Source organism: Pan paniscus, chromosome 9, assembly GCF_029289425.2.
Source record: "Pan paniscus chromosome 9, NHGRI_mPanPan1-v2.0_pri, whole genome shotgun sequence".
NCBI lineage: Eukaryota > Metazoa > Chordata > Mammalia > Primates > Hominidae > Pan > Pan paniscus.
In genome coordinates, this window is record NC_073258.2 from 90,842,999 (window position 1) to 90,848,998 (window position 6,000).

A 6,000-nucleotide genomic window follows, 5' to 3' on the forward strand; every position below is an offset into this window, starting at 1 on the left:
GACTAGATGACTCACAACCCTTTATACTCTTATTTCCTGTCTGTAACACAATACCAATCTATTCAATTTCCCGTTTTCTGAATGTTGATCTGGAAATTGGGTTTGATTCTAAGTGGCCTAGAATAAATTGTAGTTGTTCCTATTCTTCTTTCATGTAACTGCTGAGTATGAAAGACTGGGAAAAACTGCCTTGGCCAAGGAAATATGAGAAGATGGCTAGAGGGTTCTATGGCATATTTTTAGAGACACAACAGTGGGACAGCAAACCACCATGGCACATGTTTACCTGTGTAACAAGCCTGCACGTCCTGCACATTTATCTTAGGACTTAAAATAATACGAAATTAAAGTAAAATAAAAAACCAAACCACAACAAAATAGAAAAACCAATCAACCAACCAAAAAAACAGCAATTAAACCAATTTTGGTTTAATAGAAGAGAAAAACATAGTTAAAGATATTGGGCCTTTTTATTTTCTCGTGGATTAAATTAACTTCTCCTAGGGATACCCAAACTCTGAACTAACATATAGTAGGATTTTTGTTAAACTCAGAGCGGTGTAATTACATCTCTATGGTGTGATGGCGAATTTTAGATACCAGTGTGACTGGATTAACCAATACCTAGGGAACTGGTGCAGCATTGTTTCTGGGTGAGTCTGTGAAGGTGTTTCCAGAGGAGAGAGACATGTGAGTTGGTGAGCTGAGTGGGACCATCATCCCTCAATGTGACTGGGCGCCATTCAATCAGCTGGTAGCTCAGATAAAAGGAAAAAGCCAGAGAAAAGGCAATTTCCTCTTTCTTTCTCCTGAAGCTGGTTCTGAGGCTTTCAGCCTTGAGCTCAGTCAAGATACCGGTATCCTCAGGACATCAGCTTAAAGACAGCCTATATTAGAACTGCTCAGACTCTATAATCAAGCAAACAAATTTTCCTGATGAATTCCCTCTCAGGTAGAGTCATGTGTAGCTTGATGACAGATATATGTTCTGAGAAATGTGTAAGGAGGTTTTATTTATTTACTTTTTGAGATGGAGTCTCACTCTATCATCCATGCTGGAGTGCAGTGGTGCAGTCTCGGCTCACTGCAACCTCTGCCTCCGGGGTCAAAGTGAGTCTCCTGCCTTAGCCTCCTGAGTACCTGGGATTACCAGAACACCTCACTACACCTGGTAAATTTTTTCATTTTTTTTCCTTTTTTTAGTAGAGACGAAGTTTCACCATATTGCCCAGGCTGGACTCGAACACCTGGTCTCAAGTGATGTGCCTGCCACAGCCTCCCAAAGTGCTGGGATTAGAGGCGTGAGCCACTGTGCCCAGCCAGGCGGTTTTATTGTTTCGACATTATAGACTATACTTACACAAACCTAGATGGTATAGCCTGCTACACACCTATGGTATACAGTACAGCCTGTTGCTCCTAGGCTACAAAACTGTACAGCATGTTCTGTAGTGTATACTGTAGGCAATTGTAACACAGTGGTAATTATTTAGTATGTAAACATATTTAAATACAGAAATGGTACAGTTAACATACTGGTATTATAATCTTATGTGACCACCATGTATGGTTTGTGGTTGACTGAAATGGCTCATGAATGTATCTCTACATATATACATATACACCCTATCATTCTGTCTGCCTGGAGAGCTCTGACTAATATATAAACTATGGTCTTTGGCAATTTTAAGTCCTTTTCTTTACTCTCCCGTATTTGATAACACTGCTGAATTTTAGTGAAAGAAATGAAAAATCTTAGAATAGTAAATAGTCTCCAGAGGTCATCTAAGTCATTTTAAGGAATTTTTCATAGTTTAATAAAATTAAGACTCAAGTGAGATGGCAACCACCATCACGTATCAAATTATATCTTATAAATTTATTTGGTCAAAAAATTGTGTTTTGATTTCCAAACTAGGATGTTTTAGGGAGCTTTCTCATTTTTTTCAGTTTCACTGTTTTGCATCTCTCATCATTACCTTGCTAATTTAAAGTTATGTCTAAAAGCTGAATGAATTAATTAACATTCATTAATGTCTTCTCAATTCAATTGTTTAATATTAATGCACTCATTACACATATATTTACACACACTTATGTGCACATATAGGTATTAATATCAACTCCATATATTCATTTTGCATACATATCTGTTGCAGCAAACACTAGATATTTCCATTTTTTCAAAACTATATTGAAGAATGATAGAAAATGCAAAATAACAACAATTAGTATCCTTATAATTCATAAAATCTATAGTAAGAATATGAATTACAATGGTATCATTGTGTAGATTTAAGATAATGAGATATTTTTAACACTCTAATTTATTATTTTGTAAAGGAAAGAAGATATAATTTTATCAGTATAAGTTTTACTCACCGCTGGGTTCTTTGAATGGTTCCCACAGTGATTCTTCCAGAAATAATTCTGTTAAGTACTCCTCAAGGTCTGGAGCTCATTCACCGCAGTACTGACTTTTAGAGGTCACCAAAATACAGCTCCCTCTAAGTGTGCTCCTTCTCCTTTGGAGAAAACTGAGCTTGTCTCTTCTATGTCCTTTTATAAGAATCTGTGAAGGCCACACCCACCTCTTTAAGAGGGTGGAGTATTGAGAAAGGTAGAGAATAAGACGATTAGGTTTATGCAGTATTTAGAACACACCTTTGCACCACTGATTAAATTATCATCACTCCTTCATTCCAAAAAACCGTGACTGAAGTGAATCATATGTAACATAAATCCTATGAGATTAGATATACACTAGAAATTAACTAAGATACATTTTATACTGTTTATTGAGTTTCATCCAAGATGCAGTCATTCCTCTAAGGGCACATTTATTTATTCTAGAGAAACTCTCTCCTTGTGGAGTGCAGTGGTACAATCATAGCTCACTGCAGCCTTGAATTCCAAGGCTCAGGGGATCCTCTTGCTTCAGCCTCCCAAGTAGCTAGGACTACAGGCTCACACCATCCCACTTGGCTAATGTTTTTTAAAACTTTTCGTAGAGTCAGGGTATGGCTCTGTGGCTACTGTCTGGAGAAAGAAGTGGAAATGGAAGATTAGGTTACACAGAAGGGTGTAACATTGGGGAAGGGTGTAACATGGAGTGATCGGATTTATAAAGTACAGACAATCATGCCTAGGGGATTATAGCCCAACAGAAGGTAGAGGATTTTGGAGTGAGATGCAAGAATCTTAACCTGACATAGGTTGTTCACAGACATTACAACTGAAACAATTATTTCATTAAGTAATGTTTTGTTTCACAAACAATGCCCTCACAATTAAAAACAATTGCTTTATTATTTTAAACTGAAATGTATCATCTATATTTCCATGAAAGATTTTTTATTTATTCTTCAACAAGCATATACTAATGACAATAAACTAGGTATTAGAAATAAATTATATTAAACTATCATAGACAATTTCAGTCCTGCTAGAACATTCAGACTAGTGAATGAGATGTATCATAATTAAAGAATCACACAAGTAAATATACAATTAGAACTATAAGCTCAATAAATGAGCAGTACATGTTTTGAGGGTCGGTAGTAGGAGGGAGGTGCTGAATGCAAGCTTACACAAGGCTTTTATGAAGATATGAAAGCATTGAGATTTGAGGAATAGGAATACATTAACTTGGCAAAGAGAGATAGAGAGAAACTTTCTTTGCAGTGACAGCAGCAGATGCAAAAGCTTCCTGGATGGAGGAAGCCTGGTACAGTTGAGCTCCAGGCCATTGGAGCTAGAGTGACAAGAATGAGAGTGGTCTGATGGGAGATGAGGCTGCAGAGGCAGGTACAGGCATCAGAACATGGAAAAGATGAGTTTGCTATCTAGAAATTATGGGAAGCCAGTGAAGTGTCAGTCTAGTTTGAAAATATATCATTGCTAAATAAGTCTCCAGTCATTATTTATCTGAATATGTACAACTCTAAAATATTAAATGAAATAACTAACCCATCTATGGAGCTCTCATAAAAAAGTGCACCTAGGCACTTAATTGTATTTTAAATACTATGATTCTATATACAACAGTTGGTGAATTTACTTGTCTAATTTTTTTGTTGTCTTCCCTATTTTATGACTATTTTCAATGGTGAATTTATGCAAAAATAAAATGTGTTTTTTTGATTTTACGCCATGGTGAATAATTTTAAATTAGATACTTTACATCAGTATATATGTATGGACATGTAGAAGATGTACAGCATGTATATTTATATTAAAATATGATACAATGTCATAAATAATTATTTAAACAATAATTATGTGTATAATTATCTTTAACAAAGTACCTACAGAAAACTAATTTTGAATAGAGTTTGGTGACTCCTGTCTGTAATTCCAGCTAGTTGGACAGCTGGGTAAAAGGGTCACTTGACTCTAGGAATTCCAGGTTTCCCCAGGCAACATAGGGTGACACCTGTCTCTAAAAATAAATGTTTTTACCCAGGCCTGGAAGCAAGCACATGCAGTTCCAGCTAATCAGGAGGACCAGGCAGGAGGATCACTTGAGCCTAGGTGTTTGAGGCTGCAATGAGCTATGATCATGCACTGCACTTTGGTCTGAGTGGCAGAGGGAGAACTTGTCTAAATAAAGGAAAGAAAAAAATGAAAGGAAAACAAAGTTATAAGTTAGAAAGTGTTGCTTTTTCTTTGTTCTCTAGAAGAATTTGTCTAAAAGTGTGTTATTTCTTTCTAAAATGCTTTGAAAATTTCGCTGAAAGAGATCACTGGAGTTTTCTTTGTGAGTTTTGTTTTTTAAATAATACACGGAATTTTAAGAATCCAAATCATATCTTTCATTTTTCTATGTTCTCTTCCGTCTGTTTTAGTCAGCTGTGTTTTTCAAGAAATTTTCTCATGTCATCAAAATTGTCAAATGTATAGGTATAAATTGTTCCTAAAATATTCATACTGGCTTATTGATATCTGGATGACCTATGAGTTTGCCTGTTTATTCTTGATTTGAACTCCCCCTCTCCATTGTTTAAATGAATCTCATTGGGAATTTACTAATTTAATTTATCTATTTAAAGAGCCTACTTTTGAATTTGTTGATGTATCTTTTGCATGCTTTTTAATCAATTTTCTGCAATTTCTCTAATTTTTTTTTATTTTTTTAATGGGAATTTGCTTTAATTTTCTGGCTGTTTGCGACAGACCTTTCTTTGTTAATAACAGATGCATTTAATGATATACATTGTTTTGTAAACATTGTCTTAAATACATTTCAAAAGTTTTTTTGTTTTGTATTTTGAATATTATTTAATTAAACATACTTTCTTCATTTTTCTTTAATGCATGTATTTTCAGAGAAACTATAACAGAGAGGGGAGGGAATGCATTTTTCTAATGATATTTGAAACAATTAGAAACAATTGAAGTTAATTTTAATAAAACATTATAACCCAATATATCCAAAATGTTTTCAACATAATAAACATTACAAATATTAGTGAGATATTTTATATTCTTTTTTTTTGAGACAGAGTCTGGCTTTGTCACCCAGGCTGGAGTGCAGTCCCTGGATCCTGTCTAGCTGCAGTGTCAACCCCCCTGGCTATAGCAATCTTCCCACCTCAGCTTCCCCAGTACCAGGGACTACAGGTTCACCCCACCATGCTCCGCTAATTTTTATTTTTTTGGAGAGACGAGTTTTCGCAATGTTGCCTAGGCTTTTCTCAAACTCCTTTCCTGTGTCCACCTCTCAATGTGATGCGATGACACGCTTGAACAACAATGTTCATACATTTTAGGAAGAAAGTCCTAAGCCTACTTAAGTTTTTTTAGAAAGGATGGATTGGAATTTACTTTCTCTAAACTCAATAGTTTCTAGAACTATAAATAAGAGTCATGTATTAAAGTCCCCAGGAAGACAATTTTAGAAGAAAAGTTTTCAAAGTGAGCCAGGCTAGATGCTTTATAATTGAGCATTCACTGGATATGTCTTGGCATCCTAATGGCCAACGCTGAGGTTTTTTAATT